We start from the raw sequence: 27415 nt of genomic DNA on the forward strand, positions 1-27415 counted from the left end.
CACAGGGTAACCGGCTGTCAAGTCGTCATAGAACTGGGTAATATGGTGCTAACAGGAAAGGGGTGACCCTAATAACCACTAAACTAGTGTTTGGAACTCCAAACCCAGACAGTAATAGCCAAGGACCTGTGCACACAAGATCAAAACACAAAGTATGTTCATGTAATGTACAAATAGACAAGAAATCGCCACGTCTTTTCTTGTTGCTTTTAATGCTGGTTTGCATAGAGACCAGCCGACACGTGTTTCGTCAGAGAATAGTCAACTCTGACTCTTCAGGGCCAAGTCGTAATAGATGAATTGAATGATCCCTTGACCGGTGATAATTCCAACCCGGTCCGGATCTTGATAGGTGAAGAAGCAATCGCAAACACAATAAAGATACAAGGTTCTCAGCTGATAAAAAGCACGGATAATTCCAAGTCCAATGACAAGAAACGTAAAGCTAGCTGCGTGTGTCTATCAGAATTCGACCGTAGGTTTAATCAACTGAATGATAATCAGTGAGCAAAATTATACCAATATGGGGTCTATGAAAGACGGATTTGTCTGCCAAGAAATAGTCACGCTACTTATTAATGAGGTCAAAACCTTTCATGACACAGAATCCGTGTCAAAGCCATCAGGATAAGAAAGACCCCATGTCTCGGCGTCTGTCTGATCTTCCTGGAAGCTCGGACAGATGCCGAAACATAGCATGACTATTTCTTGGCAGACGAATGGATACAGGGATGTTGTTATGGATCCTGGGTGCCTAGACAGCAGGGCCTGCTTTCTTGAGTTTTCTTTTTTACACTTCTTATTCTGCAGTCTGATGGTGTCCTGGCTGAGGGGGTCTAAAGAACCACCAGAGATGGTGAGCTTGCCTGCAAGATAAGTGGGTTGCTGGTTGGGATAGCTTTGTAGATGCAGCAGACCTTGAAGATGGCACAGGACAGCAAGGGGAGCCAATAAAGTTTCATCAGGATGGGTGTGATGTGATCATGTTTCTTCATGCCCTGGTTTAGAAATTGGAGTAGTTTGTGGGATACCTTTAAGGGGTGCCAGTGTGAGGTCTGGGAGGCCATGAAGCCATGTGTTCTGACCTTCCAGATGCAAGAGTAAGGGGGCCTGAACAGCAGCTCTGAAGTCACTTTTTGTAAGAAACAGTTTCACTTTCTTTATAACAGAGAGCTGGTACCAGGCTGTCTTTGCTTTTGGGCAATGTGTTCTTTCAGGGTGATGCTGCTGACCAAAGTGAATTCAACTGACTAGGCGTTCAATGAAAGTTGGTGTTTGAAGTCATCTAGGTTCATGTCATTGAGTCTGGTGTGTAAAATTTCTTGTTTGTTATTCTTGGCAAATAACAGGAATTCTATCTTGGTTGGGTTCAACTTTAGGTGGGAGTTGGACACCCACGTCTCTGTGTGCATGTGCAGGCAGTGTTTGAAATGTCAGATATTTGAAGTAAAGGAGATTTTCAAGTGGGGTTGTGCATCATCGACATATTGGTGATTCTTGATGCAGTTATCTGTGAGTAGAGCACCAAGAAGCTCAATGTAAATCAGGGTTCTCTAAAGTCGGTCCAGGAGGGCCGGATCAATGCCAGATTTTTAGCATATCCCTGTTTAGAAATGTAGATATCTTAAAAATCTTGCATGGATCCGGCCCTCAAGGCCAGACTTTGGAGAACACTGATGTACAGGTTGAAAATGATAGAAGACTGTATGATCAAAACACAAAAGGAGAGGTGGAGATCAGCCAAGGCATAGTCTCCATAGTTTATTAACCCATATCACAAAAGAGTGCGATGGCTAGTGGTACAGAGCTAAATTGGTCTACAACAAAGTTATTCTGAGTTGGGTATCGGAGGTTTTCCAATTGAGATGCTAATTTTTTTGAGAGAGGATGCCTCAGGCAGAGCTTGGCCACCAACAATGATGGCCATCTGACTCCGGAGCTCCTCACTGTCACAGCCTGCAGGAGGGCCTACGGCACCCTTCCCGGAGGCATCTGACCTTTTCCGACGGACTGCCATGTGTCTCACCATTGGGCGTGGTGCCTGAAGCCATCAGTGGACCCTACAGGGGCACCGGGGACCGCAAGGCTGACGAACCCTGCCGGGGCAGCCTCTGTGACAATGCTTGCGGGAGGCAAGGCTACCCAGTTGGCACCTAACCCATTCTTCTCCCTTGCTGGGCAGCATTTTTGGTCTCATCTGGGGGCTGCCTTTACCGGTTCAGTGGGGGTACGCACTCGCCCTGAGGGATTCCTGGGGTCTGTTGGGGCCCTTCTGATTGGCCTTGTGGGACTCGTCCGCCATCTACATTGGCACACGAGCGGCTGGGGACAGGAGCACTACTTGGCCACAGTATAGTATGCCACTTGACAAAGTAAGTGACTGGTTTGGAACTTCTAGGAGGTAATATGCTCCTCCTTTACAAGAAGAGAGGGGAGCAAACTTAACATACTATATCTTTGGCTTAACAAGGCAATAAGGCTATATGGGGTGATATGATGATAGGTCCTCACTACAATCAACTAATTCCCAGTGAGAAGCGATACAGCTACAGATTTAAATACTGCCAACTGACTAATGATACCTCTAGGTGCAAAGTAACAGGTATGCCGGCTACCACATCGGCACACAAGTAGCTGGTAGGGTACGGCGGTACTACTGGGCACAAAGCTTGGTACGCCTTTTTTTCATACTACGTTTTATTATGGGGGCATCCCACTGCCACCAATGCATTCCTAGTGGGGTGCAATACATTCAAAGATTAGAAAACCCCACACTTACTAAATAGATATTTTTAGGCACAACCATACAAATGTTTCTAGTATTATCACGCATCTCACGGTTCTGCAGATACAACAAACATCTTTCATGACTAGCTGTATGATCATTATGACAGTTGTTTTCCTTGAATTATTAATCTCTACTGGCATAATTTCTATGGGTATGTTGGCCCCTCTGATCGGTGAGCATGTTTCAGTGAACTATATTTAAGTATTCCTAGTTCTAGGAGTTTATAGAGATAGCACACGTGAGTCTTACACCTATATTCCCACAAAGGTTTTAAATAAATGACAAAACGATTCCAAATATCTGGAATGTGTGATTACAGAGGGTACCATCTCCTCCCAGACCTTGAAGCGTGGTATCCGTAAAGATAGGGTAAGATATCTACAATCAGGTTTGTGCATGTGTCCACCTCACACATGTGTGTTCTATCTGTAGGGCACTGTCCCATTCATTTTACACAGTTTTGTTAGCTAGTAATCTGTATGCAACCTTTTATTTGAGTGCCAGTTACTTCTTGAAAATGTTTTGTATGTTTAATAATCCTTTAGAAAAAACATAACCCCGGTGTCAAGGTAGGTCTTACCTTGACCTCTTTACACTCACTGAATTAGTGTGGTGCATAGTGATACGAATCCCTTTTTGCCCTGAAGAATGCCCCTGACTAGTATTGGCAATTGGTAGGGCAAATGCATGTTGGCTTATAAAGGATGGTGGGGTCAGTATGCCTATACTCCATCCTCCTAATATTTATATATATATATATATATAAATGATATTTTCCACTCTTTGTATTGTGATTTAATAGGTATATTCTACCTTTAGGTATTATTTAAAGGTAGGATGACAAAACATTTTGTTAATTAGGAGTATGTCTTCTCTTTCTATGCCTGTGTAGGTGGAGCTTATGTGTACACTCTGCACTTAAATAACTTGTTGATCTCTGTGAGCGCCGTATGATCCAGACCATTCGACGTCAGGAATATATATATAAATATATATATATATATATATATATATATATATATATATATATATATATATATATACCCTACTGGTGGTCGCCAATAGGTATAAATAGTTAGGACCTAGTTTCCATAGGAAATCCACAACATTCTATTGGGAATAACTTTGGCGTCGGTTGATGAATCTCCGCGATTTTCTCAAAGGAGATGGCCTGTTACGCTCCGCTCCTTCCCTGAAAGTTTGGGGGGATTCGTCAAGGGGGGCTGAGAAAAAAGGGGGGTCCCAAAACATGTTTTCCCCATGTTAATTTCCATAGGACGTTTAGTCGCGGCTACAGCCCAAACCGCTGAACGGAATTACAAGCAGTAGGGCCTATTCCATATTTGGTGAAAATCGCTCTAGTGGTTTTTATGAAAATTAACTTAAAAAAAATATATATCTATATGCGCGCTTTGAGCGCTTTGGGTTCGTGTACCGGTAAGCACACCCGGCGTGCCACGGAAGTGCGCGAGCGGAAAGCTGATTGGCTCTCGGGAGTCTGTGAACATTCCAAACGGTCCGGAGAGTCCGCCATCTTGTATCTCGGTAGAACCGAGACACAGGAGGTGAAAAACAAAAGGGTAAAACTTTAAAAGGGGGCAGGGTAGAGACCCCCTTACCCCCTAGGTTTTTTCAGGGGGGCCTAGGAGGACCCCAAAGGGCAAAAAAGCTACTATTTTTTTTTTTTATTTCGGGGAGTACGCTTAGGGCGCGTTTACATGTACGCATACATGTGCCTTTAGCCGTACGCGTACCCTGAGTGTACCATGCAATTTTCCATAGGACATCTAGCCCTTCTCAGGGGGTTCCAGAAGAACCCCAAGGGCCAGCAAAAAAACAAAGTTGCAAAAACGTGTACTTCTGGGACCCCTGAGAAGGGCTAGGGGGTGAGGGGGTCTCTACCCTGCCCAATTTTTGCGTTTTCCACTCTTGTTTTGGGCTCTCTTGTGCCTCAGTTCTCCTGAGAAACAAGATGGTGGCCAACACTTCTTGGTGTTGACAGACGACTGCCAGCCAATCAGGAAAGCGCAGACCTTTACGAGCAGGGGCTGCATTGATTGGCTGTGAACACTCCAAACCAGGAAGTTTGGGCAGCCATCTTGTGCTCGGTACACTGAGGCACAAACAAACGTGTAGAATGCAAAAAGGGGGCAGGGTAGAAACACCCTCTACCCCTAGGGCTGCTCAGGTGGTCCCACAAGGATATTAACATATTTAAATGATATTCGCTAATAGAATTAGCATTTAGAAAAACTTTGAAAATTATTGAAAAAAAAAACATAGGTTTCACGCCCGATATAGGTAGGAATCAGCATTTAAAAACCTTGCAAATTCACTGAAAAAACCATAGGTTTCAGGCCTTGTATAGTTAGGAATTAGCATTTAAAAAACCTTGCAAATTCACTGAAAAAACCATAGTTTTCAGGCCTCAATAGTTAGGAATTAGCATATAAAAAACCTTTGAAATTCACTGAAAAAACCATAGGTTTCAGGCCTTATATAGTTAGGAATTAGCATTTAAAAAAAACATTGAAATTGCTCCTATATAGTTAGTTGTACTAACTATATTTCGCGCACCCGCAGTCCACTGCTGATGATGTCACATATTACATCATTCATGACATGGTCAGTGACATTACTGAAGACATCTCAAATGACATCAATAATGACATCAATGATGATGATATAAGGCCCGAAACCTATGTTTTTTTCAGAGAATTTGCAAGGTTTTTTAAATGCTAATTCCTAACTATATATATATATATATATATATATATATATATATATATACACACACACACACACACACACACACACACACACACACACACACACACGAGAGGTACCCTTGAATCATGGTGACAAGGATAAGTTACTTAGCTGCAATCCTAGCTGTCTTCCAGGGGAATCCTCATCAAAGTCATAAGCACAGAATATTCTCACCCACGGAGCACTTATTTAACATTATATATCATGGGCAAATGTACACAGTACTTTAATAGACATATATATATATATATATATATATATTCAATGAAAAAACCATAGGTTATAGGCCATATATAGTTAGGAATTCGCATTTACAAAACCTTATTTTACTCGCATAAAACCATTGAAATTCCATATATAGTTAGAAGCGCTAACTATATATCGCGCACCCGCAATCCACTGCTGATGATGTCACATATTACATCATTCATGACATGGTCAGTGACATCACTGATGACATCACTGATGACATCTCAAATGACATCACTGATGACATCACTGATGACAACATCCAGTGACTGTATGTTTCTGTAAAGTTAAAATATGTTTCACATATTGAAGAATGAGTGGATGTATAAGTGTCTGGATGAAGGATTTAGTAGGTGCATGACTGACTGTATGAGTGAGTGATTAAATGTGTCTCACTGAGTGCATGGGTTAGTGACTAAACTGTCTTAATTTGTGCATCAGTATGTTTGTTGTTGTGTAAGCTGCTGCATGTATTGATCAGTAGCTATATGAGTAACTGTATGGGTTATTCATTGGTTGTCCAAGTATTTGAATGGGAGGCTGAGTGTGTGTGTGGGTGGCTGGGAGGTGCGTGACTCTTTGCATAGATGTGTAAGCAGTTGATTCACTAGGAGTATGAGTTCAAGAGTGCATGTGGAAACAGCTATATGGGCGGTTGACTGTGCATGGGTGTGTTGGTGAGTGAATGGATTTCTCATTGCTACATGTGCAAGTAAGTACGTATGTAAAACACAATACATGTGAGAGTTGAGATATATAAATAACTGAACATAAGAGCCAGTGAATGTGTGAGTGGCTGTATCGATCACTGTGAGCTTGTATCAGGGATTATATAAGAGAATAAATATGTGTTATTATATGTTTGAATAAGTAAGATGTGTATAACTTTATAGTTGAGGAAATGGAGGTGTGATTGATTCTTTGCATGACTGACTAGGTGTGTGAGTAACTCCATGGATGAGTGACAGTCTGTGAGTGTCTGTTTATACTGAGTGTATGTAAGGTTATATTAGAGTCTGAAGAGGTTCATTGTATTATCACATGAGTGATGTGATCAGTGATGACAAATGAGATGTCATCAGTGATGTCATTTGAGTTGTCATCAGTGATGTCATCAGTGATGTCATTTGAGATGTCATCAGTGATGTCATTTGAGTTGTCATCAGTGATGTCATCAGTGATGTCATCAGTGATGTCATCAGTGATGTCACTGACCATGTCATGAATGATGTAATATGTGACATCATCAGCAGTGGATTGCGGGTGCGCGATATATAGTTAGCGCTTCTAACTATATATGGAATTTCAATGGTTTTATGCGAGTAAAATAAGGTTTTGTAAATGCGAATTCCTAACTATATATGGCCTATAACCTATGGTTTTTTCATTGAATTTTCAAGGTTTTGTAAATGCAAATTCCTAACTATATATCCACTATAACCTATGGTTTTTTCTGTGAATTTCATTGGTTTTTTAATAGCAAATATGAAAAGCTTTAAAATGTCAAGTACGTGATAGATAAAAACATTTTCGTATTTATGCACGCTGATGTGCTTTGAACGCTGCACCCCCCCCCCCCTCCCCTCTTTTCCCTTAGTAGTACTCTCTCTTTGTAGATACTGAAGGGTAGTTAACGCAGGCCTTTACCCCCGTTGTAATCCGTCGTGCCTCCTTGTCTCTCCATTTGATTGATTGTTGTCCAAGCATTTACTGTTTTAGAATTGGTTCTCTTTGGATCATTCTCTATTTACAAACAAGCACAAAGGCGCAATACTCTGTTTAGTCTTTGCAGATAGTGAAAAATCGTGTTAAAAAATAAAAGTAATCGAGCAAAATCAGTAGGCCACTAATTGGATCTCTTTTTGACCTCGCTAAAATAGAAATATTAGGAACAACCCTTCATGAGAAATACGAAAATAGTGAGATGAACTGAGCTCCACACCATGAGGGCTGCAAGACAGCTCGGCTCCATCACCCATCCCGCACAAAATAACGACAAACCCTATGCAAATATTAAAAATGTAGACAACACACCAGCAAAGAAACAGGGTAAAACATTTTATTAAAAAACTATTTACATAACGTTGGTTTATAAGATGATGTCAGTAGTGGACCGATGTGTGAATAGAACGAAAACAGCACAAGGCTCCAAGATCCGGATGGCAAGCTCCTGGATGTTGGGTGCCATAGTTTAGAGTTCTGAATTTCAGCCTTTTTCAATGCCTGTGCTTTGTTGAATCAAAATGGCGGCTTGACACAAAGCTGACTCAAGCGTTGCTACTGATGCTATGCAGACCAAAACTGGTTTTCAGTTTGTACATTTTTCTAGATTTTTCAATCCAAGTTTGGTTGACTTTGTAGAACGATGGCTTCAGATTTTCAACATACGGTGTGGTGGCGCTGACTGGGAGGGGGCGCTTCGCTCCTGCCCCCTCCCCAAGTAAGATTTTCATACGTGAAAGTACGTTAATGGTTTAGGTCCCTGAGATGCTTCGATGTCACTACCATTCTCAAATAGCATAAGTTCTGGATGTTGGGTGCCATAGTTAAGAGTTCTGAGCAGTGCTTGTAACACTGTCTGAAGCTTATTTCCACCTACTGCAGCTTCACTATTCTCAAAGTAAGTGAGTGTCGTTTGTGGACCTGACTGCATTAGAAAACAATGTGATATGTTACCTTCCTAAACAGCTTGACGGAGGCCCCTGAGGGGCGGTGTGATGGCCATGGACTCGAAGAAGACGCTTGGCTCCGACACCCTCCCCAAGTCTTATAGCACTGGTGTAGCCTGAGATCGCCCCCGACATAGGCGGCCGGCTCCCGGGGTCCGGCGGAACTTTTTGCCTTTTGATGACTCTTCAATTCTGGACCTTGTCCCACAATCCGTTTGACCTGAAGACAAGCTGTAGTGGGGCGCCCCTTTATCGTTTTAGTTGCCATTCCGCCCGCTTTTGCTACACTGTGCCTCTTCCGCCATTCAGCTGTTTACCGCCCGCTCTTGCGACTACAGCGTCTCGCTCACCATGTAGTTGAGATGCGCCCGCTCTTGCGGTGCAGCGATAGGCGGCTGCCACAGGACTCTCAAAATGGCGGCCGGCTCTTCGGTTTTGGGCCTGGTCCACTAAAATGGCCCTGGGACACCTTGGAACTCGGACGCTTGTCTGCTAGGGCTTGGGTCCCATTCTCGAAAAGCGTCCCCTCAGCCGTGAAGATTCTACAAAAGTCTTGGGGGCCTCCGACTCCCGCAGGCTTCTGGTGGGGAGCGGCTGCCATGATTGCTCGTGGAATGGCCACGACGGAGCTACGAGATGGTAGTGGTCTCATGCTGACGCCAGCTTTAGTCTGAAACATCCAGAAACACTATAGACTACCAATTCGATCAGTTCCGGTAGCGCCCCAACATGAACCGGAAGAGAAGAACTTGCCCTCCCCTCTTTGACTGATGGTTCTTGTTGCCTGTCCCCTCTGTTGTCATTTAACAGAACTTTTTGGACTGCTGAAAGGGGTTGTGTTCTGAACGCTGGTTGGTGGAGACATTTAGACTATATTCTTGACCTACGTTGTCGCGTAATGCGTTTTATGACACGCCGCGTTAGCGCACCCGGAAGTGATCCGAGGCGCGGCGCGCAGCGCGTAACGTAAGCATAACAGGTCATGTGACTTGTTAATAAAACTTTTCATTGGTTCATTTTACTTTTGTTAATTTAATGATGAAAAGCTTGGTCATATGACCTAAAAATTACGCTTTTTATTATTTTCGAACAATATTTTTTTTTCAAACATATGTTATAATATTCCAGGCTAATGTACTTTCCCGGAAAATTTACAACTGTCTTGCAAGTAAAATATATTCCTTTTTCGAGAAAAAGGGCGTTTCTTCCTTCCATGACGGAGCCGTTGAGTAAAAGAGATTCGGCCTGCTGTCTTAGTCGCCGATACGCCTGATTATCAGATTCTTATCGATCACTTTATGTTGCAGACATGAAAAACACAACTGCCCTTGACCATTTATCTTTACTGCGTTCCTACATATTATACCTTTTATCCGTCATGTAATTGGACTGCTTTATTTCACTTGCCTTTTACTGATTCGAAAACAGTCACTAAAAGTAAAAACTTTACAAATGTAAATACTACTACCGTGTTTTGTTTTAAAAACCTTTATTGTGAAAATGTCAGTATACAAATACAGGCCTATAACCACGTGGGCCGGCCACGGAGCAAACTGAAATCGTATATGATGAGGAGACATTTACACTGTAGAAGAACGTAACGAGCGGACCATTAGGTTGCAAGAACAAAGGTGTCTAACAGTTGCGGAATCGGTGGACGTACATTTTGTAATTAAAATACGACAGGGCCACTTACAATAACATTTTCTAGATATACATTTGCGGGCAAGGAGTTACGAGTCCCATTTATACCGGCGCCATTTTGGGCAAGGCCGGGCAGGTCCAAGATATAGTCAAAATGTCTCCACCAACCATCGGCCAGACCAGAACCCCTTTCGGCCCTTTATGCTACAAGATGGTGTCTTCCATTCAGAAAATATTGGTGGCAGCATTTTGAAAAGAAACAGAAACAGCCATTCTCCTAGTGAGTTTCACATTGTTACATTTAGGAAGAATGTTGAAGAGTAGTATGTGGAAAATCTGAAGCCATTTTTCTACAAACTCTCAATCAGACTTGGATGGAAAAAAAAAACCTGAAGAATGTACAAACTGAAAACCAATTTTTGTCTATATAGCACCAACAGTAACGCTTGAGTCAGCTTTGTGTCAAGCCGCCATTTTCATTCAATCAATAGCGTCCCCCTGCACACATTCAGGGACCTGGTCGTGTCTTCAGATGAAACGCATTGTAGGAAAAGAAGCAGAAAGGAAAAGGAAAAAAGTTCCGCCGGACCTCGGGAGCCGGCCGCCTATGTCATGTGCCACCTTTGGCCACACCAGGGCAATAGTGAAGCTGCAGCAGGTGCAAATAAGCTTCAGACAGTCCTACAAGCACTGCTCAGAAATCTCAACTGAGGCACTCAACATCCAGGACTTGCCATTCGGATCTTGGCGCCTTGTGCTGGTTCCGACCTATTCACACATCAGTCCACTACTGACATCACCTCATAAGCCAACGGGGCACCCCACGCCGACTTTCGGCGCAGCATTGTAGGATGGCCACACCAGTGCAGCCACTTGCTGGACACCACCTCGGTGCCATCCGGATCTCGGCGCGTTCGAGTCACTGTGCCGGAAGAGTGACCGGAACTCAGCTGAACACGCCGTCTTTCGGCGCAGCATTGTAGGATGGCCACACCAGTACGGCAATTTGCTGGACACCACCTCGGCGCCATCCGGATCTCGGCGCGTTCGAGTCACTGTACCGCAACAGTGACCGCAATTCAGCTGGACACGCCGTCTTTCGGCGCAGCATTGTAGGATGGCCACACCAGTGCGGCAATTTGCTGGACACCACCTCGGTGCCATCCGGATCTCGGAGCGTTCGAGTCACTGTACCGCAACAGTGACCGCAATTCAGCTGGACACGCCGTCTTTCGGCGCAGCATTGTAGGATGGCCACACCAGTGCGGCAATTTGCTGGACACCACCTCGGTACCATCCGGATCTCGGCCCGTTGTGCTGCCTTCGGCCTATTCGCACATCGGTCCGCTACTGACGCCGCCTCACGTGCCAACGGATTTTCTACGCTTTTTGTAGCCCTATGCCGCATAACAGGTCATGTGACTGGTTTATAAAACTTTTCATTGGTTCATTTTACTTTTGGTTTCCTAAAGATGGAAGGCTTGGTCATATGACCTAAAAATAACACTTTTCATTGGTTTAGAACATTTTTTTTTCCCAAACGATGAAAGCCCCACCTTGTTTCTGGATCATTCAGACTGAAGCTGGCGTCAGCATGAGAGCACCACCATCTCGTGGCTCCGTCGTGGTCATTCCGCGAGCAATCATGGCAGCCGCTCCCCACCGGAAGCCTGCGGGAGTCGGGGGCCCCCAAGACTTTTATACAATCTTCACGGCTGAGGGGACGCTTTTCGAGAATGGAGCCCAAGCCCTAGCAGGCAAGCGTCCGAGTTCCAAAGTGTCCCAGGGCTATTTCAGTGGACCAGGCCTAAAACCGAGGAGCTGTCCGCCATTTTAAGAGCCATGTGGCAGCCGCCTATCGCTGCACTGCAAGAGTGGGAGCAACTCAACAACATGGTGAGCGAGACGCTGTGGCCGCAAGAGCGAGCGCAACTCAGCTAGATGGCCGCCACCTGGGGAGGCCCGTTCACGCCGGCTCCCCCACGCCCCCCCCCCCGGGCCGCCGCACGCCAATTTTCGGAGCAGCATTGTAGGATACCAAAACCAGTGCGGCAGTTTACTGGACATCACCTGGGTGCCTGTCGTACATGTTGTGTCAGCCATGTGACACTGGACACAGACCGCTACTGACGAGGCCTCCCCCCGCACCACCCGGGACGCCCCACGCTGTTTTTCTGTGCTGCATTGTAGGATCCCTAAACCAGTGCGGCACCCAGGCGACATCACCTGGGTGCCGTCCAGAACTCTGCACGTTGTGCTGCCTTGGGACTATTCGCACAAAAGACAGCTTCTAACCATTGTTGCTTTTTGTGTTGAGAAATGTTTAAATGTTTTTAGTTTTTGTTCCGTTCGTTAAAGTTAGTAGTTAATAAAGTTTTATAACCTTACTTTGTTGGAGTGTTATCTATTTTTTTTAAAACGGGTGAATGGGGCCTTGAATCGGGCGAATTCTCCAAAATCTAACACCTGCCCTGAGCAGTTCTTAGCCATGTTATCCAATGGGAGGTGGATAACATGGCTAAGAGCATTAGGTCGATAATACATGAATATCGCTGACTTTTCAGCGATAATAGCAAGGTTTATCTGCGATAAAAATCGCCGATGTGCGGCGATAATTTTTGTCTCTAAACAAGTTAGAGACAAAAATTATCGCTAGTTGTTCGTAATATGCCCCCGGGTTTTTGCTTGCAGAAATCGGGAGGCGGGAGACTAGCACTGAAATCAGTACTCACACGCCTGAATCAGGAGGATTGGCATGTCTGAATTCTCTACAGCTGGGGCCATAAACTACATCCGCAGGGGTAGGTGATAGCCTGGGACCAGCCTGGCATCTAAAATGGCTGCCGTGCACGACAAAATTGTGGCATTCGAAAAAAGGCAAGATGGTGCAGCCGCTGGAAGAGATGTATCAACATATATCAGCCTCCTCAGCCACCCTCAGGAAACATAGGGGATTAGGATACGTCTCCCGCACCCCCTTATACCTAGTACTTTAATTAACGAAGCACAAAATGGCGAATTCCCGTTTCGCTACCAGTTTGCGGCCCAGTTCGCGGCCCGTGAAGCGCTTCTACCGTGAAAAATCATTTTTTTTTTATTTTCCCCACGGGACCCTTTAATAACCCCAACAACATTCCTAGGGGGTCAAGAGGGGGATACCTTGCCCCCTTTCATTAAATTCCCCCTTAGTTTTTCACCTTTTCTTCTCTCTCGATCCTACCGAGAGACAAGATGGCGGCCGCTCCGGACTGTCACGCAGCAAAAAAAAAAAAAAGCTCACGCACAGCCGCTGGAAGAGATGTATCAACATATATCAGCCTCCTCAGCCACCCTCAGGAAACATAGGGGATTAGGATACGTCTCCCGCACCCACTTATAACTAGTAATTTAATTAACGAAGCACAAAATGGCGAATTCCCGTTTCGCTACCAGTTCGCGGCCGCGCTTCTACCGTGAAAAATCATTTTTTTTTTATTTTCCCCACGGGACCCTTTAATAACCCCAACAACATTCCTAGGGGGTCAAGAGGGGGATACCTTGCCCCCTTTCATTAAATTCCCCTTTCGTTTTCCACCTCTTCTTCTCTCTCGATCCTACCGAGAGACAAGATGGCGGCCGCTCCGGACTGTTTAGAATGTTGACAGACACCGGAGAGCCAATCAGCTTTCTGCGCGCAAAGTTCCGATAAGCGAAAAGTAAGCGGACCGGATCGCTGCCCAGAGCGCTGTTACAGATATATATCTTGGTTTGAACGTTAATTTCTCAAAAACTACTGGAGCACATATATTGAGACCTAGCAAAGGCACATCGGGCTAACAGTCCCTACAATTTTGCCAAGTTTCGTGCAAATCCATTCAGCCGTTCGAGCTAAAAGTGAGTCCAACCGCCCTATGGAAAAATGAATGGGAAAAACGCGTTTTGGGACCCCCCTTTTTTCTCAGCCCCCCCTTGACGAAACCCCCCCAAATTTTCAGGGGCTGCTCAGAAACAAAATGTGCCATTTTCCTGAAAATTTCAGCCGATTCCGTCCACAAACGCCAAAGTTATTAGACATAGAATTTTCAAAAGTCCCATAGAGAAAAAATCCTAACTATATATACCTACTGGCTATCGCCAGTAGGTAATATATATATATATATATATATATATATATATATCATAATCATGTGTACGTGCCATTTTCTCCTCGGAGGTGGATGGATTACTGGGATTAAAATTACAGCGCTGGCGGTTAGCGTTGTTCGCGTAGCACCAGTCGTTTGTGGCTCTGTTCTTGACCGCAACCTTCTGGATCAGCATGGTAGTGCTACTGCAGCAGAGCCCCCAGAGATTGCACCCGGCAGCAGATTTAGGATGACGGAGGCGGAGGCTCGTAGGGCGAAGCGGGCGTTTTTTCAACTGCCAGCTCGCAGATCTGCGCTTTGCTTCAAGAAAAGTCTTAAACCATATACCGTGGCACTCTGGTGACTGGGCACCGTGGATGCGAACAGCAAAGCTAATTATATTCATTTCAGTCTCCTCCGGTCCCCCATATGTGTCCAAGATTCCCGCACAGTAGCGTGCTCTTTGCACTGGAAGTTTGGAAATCTTTTTCCCACATTTCCGTTCAGTCATAAAGGTGGCGACATTACAATGGAACTGACATTTCAAGCATGGAACTGGTTCAAAGTTTATTTCAACTGGAACTATTGCAGTAATTCCTGCATGGATTTTTGATTAACTAAACCGTCGAAGGGGATTCTGGATCTTGTGCTGCAAGCAGCCAGTAGAGACTGTCCGGAGGTCGACATTTATGTCATCAGTGCATTCATTTGGTGCTAGCTGAGCCCCGGGAGGTTATCACAAGACTGCCATCTCTTTAACGAGTTCCAGATGGTATATGCAATCTGTAACCATTTCTTGATTTCCTGCCATGTTTGCCGCATTTGCATAGTTTGGGAAATGTGCTTCTTTTAACATAGCAATATGTGGATTTCGACCTCCTTGTGTGCATATACGAGCATGTCTTTTAAAGATAGTCTAATATTTATTTATGATTAACTGTTGGGCTGCATAACTTTGAGAGCTTTGGTGTCTTATTACGATCATCTTCCAATTTACTTTAGGAAGGCTATTTTTATATGCTCACCTTCCAGGCTGAGAACATATTGATGGCATTTATTTTGATCAATAATAGAGTGGGTTGTGTATTATGCCGCTTTTTTTTATTTGTTGCACTATGCCCTTTACTTTTGAAAAACGTACTGAATGTTTTTTTCAGTCATGAATTACCCTATGTAGTCTGTTCTCTATGTTGATCAGTGCCTGTACCAAAGGGGAGGGCTATATATATATTGCTTATTTTATGGCGCCAAAGTAGATTGATAAAGCCTGCTGCGCAGGCAAAACGAGTCTCTTTTACTGCGGGGTCGAGGGAGACCTAAATATAATAAACTAGCCTCATACATGCCAATCATGTGTACGTGCCATTTTCTCCTCTGAGGTGGATGGATTACTGGGAGAGATAGATAGATATAGATAGACAGATACGCGTCAGACCGTTGTGCTGTGGTGAAATAAAAAACATCTTTGCCTGAAATCTTTGGGATTTGCCGTGGTTTCTGTTCGCCAGAGTTGGAGGTGCAGGGCCAGTATTTTTGAAATATATATATATATATATATATATATATATATATATATATATATATATGACTCCACAATCCTGTAGTGCCAGCAACCAAAAGACAGCTCGAACACAAACCAGGTACAGACCACAACGAGGGTTTCTTGGTGAAATAAAGTGCTTTAATTCCATCGATGGGAACGGCAACATGACGCGTTTCGTCCGGGGAACCCGGACTTTATCACATGACAAACCCAGAGATACATGTGGTTAAATAGTGGTAGTACTACATATGGCCCTTCCCATAGCATCAAGGACATAGAAAAAATACTGCTTGTAACTGAAATGGCTGGCAAAAATCTTAAACTAGTCAAGGTTCACTTATAAACATAGTTTTTCATGATACTAAGTTCATCATATCGCGATATTGGAGAAATTTCATAATAAAGGACAAGGTTTAAAACCATAATAATTCCTCAATTATTTCCAATTATACATAGATAAAATTAATGAACAAAAAACAAATATAGGGCAACTGCCTGAATTCATAGTCAGCCAATAAAGGTAACAATAAAAATTGTTGAATAATATATCAAGTCCCAGGAGGTCCATCGGAGAGAAGCCAGTAAAAACGTTAAAAACCACATACTAAAGTTGTGCAAAAATAGTGCAATAGTTAAAATCCATGAAATGGACCAGAGCAAGATAATTCCTAAAACTAGCAAATTATCTGCAGCAAAACACAAAATTATTCAACAAGTGATAAAGTGCAACAGTGCAATAAAGTGCAAGTCACCAGCAGATATATACATAAAAGTAGGGAATAAAAAAGGGAATGTGCAAAATTACTGCAATCTTTGGAAATAGATTAACAGGATATAACAAATATATCCAGAAACTTGATCAGAGAAGGATAACACTGCATCATAAAGAAGAATTTCATAAATCATGTACAATTGCATAGAGTAATCCACAGATAAGCCACATAAGTTTAACAATGGTGCATCCACAGCACAATATAAAAATAGGTAAAACCATATAAAAAGGTAAAAACCATTAAGATACTGTGCAAATAATGGAGTAAACAGGAATATTTACAAACAATTGTGAAGATCTTCTCCCATGTTTAAGCCATTAGGAATCTTACTGTTAAGCAGAACTATATTATGGCTTTTCAACTGTCTTAACTTCTTTTCTCTATCTCCTCCTCTTTTAGATAAGGGGACAGCGTCAATAACAAAATATTGTAAATCATTTAGATTGTTATTGTGGACCAATTTAAAATGACGTGCCACAGGGTAATTAGGGTCAGAATTGACTATGGCCCGAAGATGCTGTAAAATGCGGTTATATACTTGTAATTTGGTGCTGCCAACATATTGCAGCTCACAAGTACATTTTAAAACATAAACCGCATGGTCAGTTTTACAGGTGTAAAGACTGTTGATCTTAATGACAGCATTAGTCAGCACCTCAACATATTCCATAGTGTTGACTCCAAATTTACAAGCCCTGCAAGAGCTACATTTCCGAAACCCAGTTCTGTTGGAGAGCCAATTAGGTTTAGTACTGACCTCTGGACTGGTTCTTACCAGAGCATCCCTCATAGAGGGTGCTCGACGGAAAGTAATACTAGGCATGTCCTCCAAAAGTGGAGCTAATGTGATGTCTGTTTTTAAAACGGGCCAATTAGATTTCATTATTTGTCTGATCTTCCTTTCTTGATTGTTGAAGGTGGTGATTAACTGAACAGTAGTTTTATCAGTCTTAGTAGGCACCGACTCAAGAGTGTCTGTTATAATGGCCTTAGATTAGGAAATAAGACCTGTCTGGTTTGACATCACCTTTTTAAGGGAGCTGGTAAGAGTGTTTTTGTCATATCCTCTACGTAAAAATCTCTGAAAAGAACCATGAAGACATATTGCAAGATCAATCTCATTATTGCATATGCGTTTAATTCTTAAAAATTCCCCATAAGGAATACTCTTAATAAGATGGCGAGGATGATTACTATGGGCATGTAAGATAGAATTTCCAGCCGTGGATTTTCTATGCATCCAAGTCATGATATTGTTGTCCTTAATGTAGACCTCTACATCCAAGAAGTCTACACTCACATTATTGATGTTAGCTGTGAATTCAAGGTTCAAAGAATTGCTATAGATGTTGTTAACAAATTCCTCAGCAGAAGATTTACAACCTTGCCAGATTATAAATAAGTCATCAATAAAACGCCACATTTTAACAATGCCAGTCTCACTGTCCCCCAAACAATCACGGAGCCCACCAAGAACATGCCTCTCCCACCAGCCCACGTGTAAACACGCGTAGCTAGGTGAGAAGCATGCCCCCATCGCAACACCCCGCAATTGCTGGTAGACTTCATTGTTAAACAAAAAGAAATTGTTCTTGAGACACAAATCAATCATAGTAATGAGCATTTTGCTGTGTTCAAAATACTTAATGTCCCTTTCTGACAGAAAATATTCAATAGCTATTAAACCATCACTATGATTTATAGAGGTGTAAAGGGAAGTAATATCCATTACTAAAAACATGTAATTAGGTTTCCAAACAATGTCTCTCAATTTAGTAAGGAAATCACCAGTGTCTCTCAAGTAAGTAGGAAGAGCCTCCATAAAATCATGAAGAAAATAATCCTCATATTTGGATAAAGGTTCCAGAAGTCCATTTTGGGCAGAAATAATAGGGCGCCCAGGTATAGTGTAGTACCTTTATGTATAAGTATAATGTAGGAGTGATAGGAAAATCCTTCTTAAGGAACTCAAACTCTTTTATAATTATCAAACCTTCCCTTTTCCATTGTGCCAAGTTCGTATGCACTAATTGCTTCACTTTATTCAATTCATTGAATGAGGCTTTTCTGTAGCAGGCTGGGTCACTTAATTGTCTCTCAGCTTCCTTTACATACATATCACGTGGCCACAAGACGACGTTGCTGCCTTTATCTGCTTTGTTAACAATGATATTACCATGGGAATTGATTTTCCGAATCAACAAAGAGTACTGTTTATCTCTATAGCTTCTATGTTTGTCTTTTTTAGCAACAGTTCGATTTAGTTTGTTTAAATCATCAATAACACGATCATTCAAAATGCCGATAGCATCCCTAGGCATAACAGGGACAAATATTGACTTAGGGCAAAAAGGACTGTTGCCAGCACTGCCACTGCTGATTCCCATAGACCTAAAAACTTCCTAAGTATTGGCTATGGAATCTGTGTCATCGTTGACAAGCGAGTGGGCAATTTTCAAAGCTGTAGTATCCGCTATAGAAAAATTCTTGCTCACCTGAGATTCTTTCAAAATAGTGGTAGCTAGATCGCTCTTTTTATTGATAGTGTGGAATTTTAGAAGTTTCAATTTTCTGATAAATTTTAAAGTGTCAATTCTCGTTTGTACATATTTGAACCCATTTTTAGGACAAAAAGAAAGTCCCAGAGAAAGAAGCTGGTTTTCAGGAGCATTTAAATCCAGTTTTGTCAAGTTAATCACAGTATTTTCAACATCATTGTTTTTTGAAATTTTTAATTCATGTTTTTCATTTTTTTTTTCGTTTCCACATTTTTCTTCATTTTTATCGTTTTCTTGAGTTTTATCATTGCATTCCTCAGTCTCAGCTGGTGATGTCATATCATGCAAGGTCAATGTGGTGGGTGAATATATATATATTCAGCCTATATTAAAGACTAAAAATGCATAATTTACATTGAGTTTTCCTTTAATGAACCTTTCCCCAGTCTCCAGCATTTATGTAAATCAGAAAAAGAGCATTAAGTGCAAACACAGCCTTTATTGAAGAGAAAACTGCAAGGGAATACAAAGGCGTTGTCAGCAAATAGGCTGCATTGAAAGCATAACAAGTAAAACCTGGCACCGTGCCTTTAAGACCCCTAGGACCTCCTGTATCCCATCATCCCACAAAGGTGACCGTTAGGTCAGTAATTTTTTACGGTTACATTAAGAACTGAAGAAATTTATGAAATGCTAAATGAAAGATTAGTCCGGGTAAACGGGAGGGTTGGTTATGACTTTGATGAGGATTCTCCTGGAAAAGAACATGGCTTTGCCTTCAGGTTTTTTTAAATGATCTGGATCCCTTCTTATCCAGTGAGTTTTATCAAAGAACTCACTCACAATTGAGGTTGAGTCCGCCCTGATAGTTTTATCTTACTAGGGTGTGGTGAGGTCGCCAATGATGAAGCATGCCACAAACATTGGGTGAGGCTTCCTCTTCCAATTGGATCTCAATTGGAAAATCTCGGAATACCCAACTTGGATTGACTTTGTTATAGGCCGATTTAGCTCTGTTGTGATACCAGGCAACAGTAAGGAACCCTGGGGGACTCCACAGGTGATAGGGATCATATGTGACTTGTAGATGCCCATGGGAACAACCCAGTGTCAGTTGGAAGGGCAGGAGGAGAACCAGTGAAGGACGCTGGTGGTGAATACCATTGGGACACCAGGGTGTGTATGAGGGTGGGATGGTCAAATGTGCTGGAGGCAGCTGTTGGGACTTAGTGTGTGGTAGATATAACTTCCCAGTGATGTCCGGTAGTACCACCGGAAGCCTAGAAGATTCACATGACCAAGGAGACAGAAGGTATACATTTGTTTGTAGGCCATGTGAGGATTCCTGGTTTCCCAGACTAAAGACGTAAAAATGCTCTGCAAGTTATTCTGGGTTATTTTTTTTTAAAAAGAGGAGAGAATTGTGAAAGTCAGATCCCATGAGATAGATAAATCCACTAAGTATATTCCTATTAGATTGACTAGCCACACTAGCCAGAACAGAAAATTCAGCCACTTCTTTAGTAGCTGTTTGTTCTTAACATGTAAATGTTCACAATTGGCATCTCATATATCGTCAAATTGACTAAGAATTTTAACTCCTAAATATTCAATAAGTATATTAACATGGAGCTTTCCAGATGGAATATTAGAAAGTAAAACCTCGGTCATTTCACATGGATGTTTATAACCAACTAGCAGCCCATTCCGACGCTGTCCGGGTTTGAATTGCTGCCGGCCAGTAGTATATTGTTTTGTAGGATTTAGTTTTGATAGCATTTCTTATCTGTGACAGGCCTGTGAAACGCTCCGATTCACAGTGCACTGCTGATGCACTTAAGAGTGTGCATTCAGTAGTGTGTGAACTCGAGCTTCCCTACTTTATTTTGCCTTGCAATATTATATAGCCCGAACTCGACAACATGGCATGAGCACAATTTACATTACAGAAGAATACATTCATTTGTGGTAGGCACGGGGAGACAAAGCGATTTGCCTCGAATCACAAGATGTTGAGCTAATGCCGAGATTCAAACATAGCTCCCTAGCTCTAAAGTTCGCAATTTAAGAACTTGTGGCGGGATGTGTGTCTAAAAGCGTATGTCGGTGCTGGCCATCAATGAGAGAGATGTGCATTTTTCAAATAGGTGGTGATAAAACATGAGTATGTTGCTGGAGATGTGGGCCGCGTGCCACCAATGTACTTACCAGGGAGGGTAAACACCCATTGTTCCGCAACTTTCTTTCCGCATACCTTCACTCTTTTCATTACGAAAGTACCATAACTCCGCAATGCCATTAGAACGCATGGCATTACATTTTATATGCTTTTACCACACATACATTTACAACGAAATTCGTTGTAAATGCATGAATGGTAAAAGCATGTTTTTTTTTTTAAATGTTTGGATAAGGTACGTATGGGTATAGGGGTATATGTTTTGGGGTACTGAGGTATATGTTTTGGGGTGTTTGGGTATTTTAAGGGTTCAGATATAGTTTTGGGTTATGGGGTACAGGGGTAGTTTTAGGGTTTAGGGATAGGTATGGGTTTTGGGGTACAGGGGTATTTTTAGGGTTCAAGGCTAGGTTTGGGTTTTGGGGTACAGGGGTATTTTAGGATTCAGGGGTAGGTTTGGGTTTTGGGTTACAGGGTTATTTTTAGGGTTCAGGGCTAGGTTTGACTTTTGAGGTACAGATGTATTTTTAGGGTTCAGGGGTAGGTTTGGGTTTTGGGGTACAGGGGTATTTTAAGGGTTCAGGGCTAGGTTTGGGTTTTGCGGTACAGGGGTATTTTAGGGTTTAGGGGTAGGTTTGGGTTTTGGGGTACAGGGGTATTTTTAGGGTTCAGGGGTAGGTTTGGGTTTTGCGGTACAGGGGTATTTATAGGAATCAGGGCTAGGTTTGGGTTTTGGGTTACAGGGGTATTTTTAGGCTTTAGGGATAGGTTTGGGCTTTGGGGTACAGGGTATATTTATAGGGTTAAGATGGGTCAGTGTTTAAGGGCGTTGGGGTATTTTAAGGAGTAAGGGTGGGCTATGATTATGGGGTGCAGGGGTATTTAAAGGGAGCAGGGTGGGATTAGCACACAATATGAGACATGGCATGAAGGGCGGAACGTACCACACGCCCCAGCGTTTGTCACGCCCCAGCACACAATCACAGCACAACGCAGACACACCCACAAGGGACTACTTAGCTGGCACAGTTCTTTTACCTTTTAAATGTATATGGTGGGCGTCTGCATAGCCTATATCCTTCTGCTACAACTGCCCTTTCCAAAGCTGTATTGGGTGTTGTGATTGGTGCTGTGGTTCTTGAGATTACCCACCTCAAAGGTTTGGGCTCTCTCTTTATTATATTAGTATGGATTAGTTAACCGTAGAGTGAGCAGAGTTAGAATCACACAGTTAATAACCACCCCAATATCATCTGCATAAACCAAAATTTGGATAGAATTATGCTGATAAACAGCTGAATGGTAGTAGATTCTTTAATGGCAGGAGTAAACAGTGTTGTCTGTAAAGCTAAACGTGCAGGTGAGAACGGACATCCCTAAAGTGTTGTACAATGTGCATAAAAACCAAAGGAAAGAGACTTATACAGATAACATGCAGCCACTGGATGAGAGAAAAGTGTTTTCATAATCTCTATAAAGTTAGTAGGAAATCGGTAACGATCCAGAATATTCCAGAGAAAATTTGATGAAACATGATCAAACTCTTTTTCAACACCCAAAGGTAGAATGGAAGCAAAAGGAATGTCAAATAGAGTAACTAAGTATTTGTATTTTTGGGGAGTTTTATATAGCGCAAACTCGACCCAAAGGTATCAGGGCGCTTTACATGAGCACCACTTGCGTTGCAGACAGACACATTCATTTTTGGTAGGCACGGGGAGAGTAAGTGATTTGCCCAAAATCACAGGATGTTGAGCGTCCTTGCCGAGGCTCGAACCCGGTTCACCAGCTCCAAGGTCGACAGCTCTAGCCATTAGACCACATCCTAAGGTATTATGATCCACAATGCATAGTCCAACAACAAACTCATGCTGTCATACTGAAACCAGCTCAGGTATCAGAATTAATGGGATTAGCCAGAACTTTTGCAAGGATATTCCCGTCTGCATTTAGCAACAAATTGGGTGGATAGGAAAAACAGGTCTTGGTTTCATTATCCTTTTTCAGAAAGAGGACTATGCAAGTGTGTAACTATGGTACTTGGATTATTCAACAGATAAGTTCATTCTCGATGACAATATTAAAACTAGAGTAAGCAAGTCAGGAAATGAATTATAAACATATTTTAGTATCCAGTTATCCCATGGCGTTTTGTTAACTGTATAAAGCAGACAGCGTTGTTTATCCCAAATAAAGACGCCAGTTGGCCAAAGCCAATCTGTGCTGCCTCCACAAAAATAGGGTGGTTAAAGTTGGCTAAAATAACAAAATATATATAATGCTTTTCCCACTGTGAGTTGAAGAGATCTTCTTGAAAAATATTTTAGTAATATTGCGCAAAGACTTTTATATTTCAAACTGGATCTGCCTGTGAGGCCCTATGTTCATTTTGAATGCATGACCGAGCAGGTCTATCCTGAACCATGCTGTGCTTTGAGTATTGGTTTCCAGAGTATTGGTTATTTTCACAGGCCATTAGTAACTCAAACACAGTGATTATGCCCAGCCCGTGCTCAAGGCTAAGTCTAAAACTAGGATTTTAAGGTGCACAGATGTTGAAAAATACCCATTTGCAAGCATAGAATACTCATAGGAAAAAGCTGTGGTATGCTGTGGCATACTGCTGTTAAAAGTTATGTTTACCTGCTGAGGTTGTTTACATCTTGCTTTCGTTTTTTAACATAAAAGCTTGTGTACAGGCAACAAAGTAAAGATTTTAAAGTATCACAGATAATAAAGAAATAGAAACTATTAATGGGGCCATTTGGTGAGTGTCATAATACCTCTCAAAACCCAAGCAGACATCATACATCATCAGCAAAGCAATAATTTAGAATGCCTATAGTTGACGATTATTAGAGAAGCAGGACTGAGGGCCACATGCATTTTCACATGTACCAAACCCAAATAGTGATTGGTAGCCTGTAACCGAATCACAATTTGGGTTTTGGATTCAGAATCAGGAAGAGACATGTTGAGGGCGGCCCTTCCAAATACCGAATCGTCAGTGGTATGTATGAATGATTTGCGACCAAAATGCGGTCGCAAAACGTTTGCATTTTACCATCAGATTCAATATGGAGGTAACACATTTGCAAAATGGGAAAGGACTCCCAAGGGACCCCTCCCCCTTTGTGAACGTTTATAAAAACATTTTTAAGGAGCATGCAATGGTCACAGGGACTAGTGCCTACTCTTATTAAATGAAAAGAAAACTTTTCATTTTTGTTTTTGAAACCCATCCAGTTTTCCAGAAAACAGGCTGAGTCTCAAAAACAAAATTGCTTATTTAAAAGCAATCAAGACATGGTGGTCTACTGAACCGAGCAGGCCTCCATCCCTGTGATTTTAGCGATTCCCAATGGGTCGCAATCCAAGTCTTACAGACTTACCTCATTAATATTTATGAGGTAGGTCTATTTTCGACCCACTGGTAAACCCAAATAAAACTCTAAAGAGTTTCATACATTTGAAATTGTGATTTCCTAATTGCTATTCACAGGAAATCACAATTAGGAACTTGATATTTCAAACCTTTGTGCATGTGGACATGAGTGTTTTTGTTCTCTACACTGAGTGGCCTCTTTAATGTAGCAGTCCAGAAACAGCCTGATCTCTGAACACATGTAAGCCCAGAATTCCTACCCTCTGAGAAACAGGCAATCAAAGAAAAACGTGCTAAACTAAATGAAAAAGAAATGACATGGTTGTTGACAGTAGCTGGAAAGGCTTCTGGGGATTACTTTAACTGCAATATCCCTGACGACTAGAAAGAAGTCATGAACGTATGCCAATGTTGGACAACCTAAAAGGATGACTGCAGGATCTAGGACAAGAAGTCCAAAAACTGAGGAACTCAGACACTCATTCAAACATAAAGAGTGGCTACTTGCGTGATTTGTGTCTGCCCCAGCGTGAAGCCAATCTCTTCTAGTGTTGACTCAACTGACTACTTTGTCATGGACTCCAGGTGGAGCACCCCTCAGAGTAAAAAAAAACCTACCTACAGAAATAGTGTACGGACGCAGAAGAGCAGGCAAAAGGCATAAACCAGGAAAGAATTGACACAAACGGGGTAAAGCACATGGAACAGAACCAATAATGGACAAACACACTGAATTACAATTAGGGTTGTACACATATAAGACTCACAACTTCCCACGGTAACAGGGAATGTCAATGTTTCTTTGCAGATTACTCCTACTGATAGTCACCCCCCCAAATCCCATACAAAGAAGGCAGCGGAAGTGATTCTGTATCTGGACCCTAAAACAAAAACAAGGCTTGTATTTGCATGCCTGAGACACACCCCTATGGCTCCAGCAGGAGACACAGTGGTGGTTCCTAGGAAAATAGAAATGTCACACTTTTATGGGTAAGGCACTAAAGACTCAATTTAACACAAGGCAAAGGATGGGTCAGGAAGTACCTCCTGGAAACCAGGAGCCAACTCCTGCACAAAGGAAACAATTACACCCAGGTAAGTACACGATAGCACATTTATCAGATATAAGTGCCCAAGAGTGGAGAACACAGAGCAAGCACTAGAAAGGAATCTAATAGCTGACACAAACAGTCTGGAAATGGGCATACAAGGAAAAACTGGAGAACAAATGAGCACGTCAAGCACGCGGATTCTAAGAACGGTAACATGTAAGAGACTGAAACTTCAATTGACCTAGAAACTGCAAGAGAATGCTGAGAAAGGGAACATAAGTAAGAAGCAAAATTCAGAACACTAAGGAGAGATTACAAGAGCTATGAAACAAAGGAATAAACAAGGAAATGAACAGGAACAGAAGCAAAAAAACAGGAACAATTAGAAAGGGAGCTGCACAGGGGCTGCACCTGACTGTAGAAGAAAAAGATAAGAAGTGAGTAAAAGCAAAATCAATGCAGAGCTGAGAGTAATCAGCAGAAAGCTGCACAAAAACAGGACACAGGCTTTGGCTGAAGACGGGCAGGAACTGGACAGGGGAACAGGCAAAAAGAGGTCCGATACACAAAGGAGAAAACTTCAATGCATGAACAAAGAGCTTCAACAAATGGCAGCTTATAACCAGTTCCAGGCAGCAGCAAGCCAAGGAAGAATTCACATGATTGGCCAGCACAAGACTATTCACAGGTGAGTGCAATCCCAATCTTTCACAAGTACTGGAGTACAGAATCCAGTGCTGAAGAACTTCAGTACCACCACCACTGAAAGCAATGATCAGTGGATGCCGATCTAAGTGAATACTTGGCAGTACATTATGAAACTTGTAGTCCATGGAAGCAAATGGAGGTTTTCAAATGCGTCCAAGATTGAAAGCAAGCAGGCAGAAGCCATACAGGGACTTTGTAAGAGTTTTAGATGTGAATTTTAGGCTGCAGTTGGTCCATGGACACAAAAAAGGAATAGAAACCCAGCTCCAAGAACACGCTCTATAGGAAGGCAAATTTACAAGACAATGATTTAATCAGAACCAAAAAAATGACTGTCCAATATCAATACTAGACTCATCTGCAAAAGTGACGAGTAAAGTCCTTCTAATAAGACTAGAAGAGTGGGCAAATGATAACGCAATACTTCCCCGGCGCAATTTGGTTTTAGAAAAGATGTGGGGACAATAGAACAATGTATAAACCTGTTCTTGTTAATAGGTAAATACACCTGCGCTAAAGAATGGAGATTGTAATTATGTTTCGCTGATCTCAGCGCTTTTGATCTTGTTGACCATACTATCCTCTGGCCGTCCTTCCTTACCCTTGGTGCACCCAAACCTATAATATGTTTTCTCGCAAGGCTTTATGAGATTCTATCAAGTACAGTGCGATTTGGACCTGGGGGGTGGGAATGCACACCGAATTTTGATGTGAAAGGAGGAATACGCCAGGGCTGCGTCCTTGTCCAGCTACTTTTCTCACTGTTGATCAATTATGTGGATAAGATACTACAAGCGGTACAATCAGATGCCCTGTAAATCTCTGGGAGTCCCACCCTAGTGTTACTTTACTTTATGCAGATGATGCTGTATTATTATTATCTAGGACCCCGGTGGGCTTACAGCGACTAAACAACAGCTTTGATGATTTTATTGAAAACTGGTATTTAATAAATCGAAGACATATACCATGATATGTGGGCCGAAATTGAAGAAATTAAAAACTTTTTATATTGATAACACCCCGATAGTTACTGTTGACATGTTTTGCTACCT

The 27415-nt window shown here is 42.3% G+C and overlaps 1 protein-coding gene across 1 annotated transcript in view; it reads right to left on the bottom strand.

Moving 5' to 3' along the window:
• Nucleotides 1-27415, bottom strand: part of LOC147750923 (rab-like protein 2A) — a 213417-nt gene that overhangs the window by 2359 nt on the left and 183643 nt on the right. The window lies entirely within an intron of this gene.

This window comes from Lissotriton vulgaris, chromosome 1_1 (genome assembly GCF_964263255.1).
Source record: "Lissotriton vulgaris chromosome 1_1, aLisVul1.2, whole genome shotgun sequence".
NCBI lineage: Eukaryota > Metazoa > Chordata > Amphibia > Caudata > Salamandridae > Lissotriton > Lissotriton vulgaris.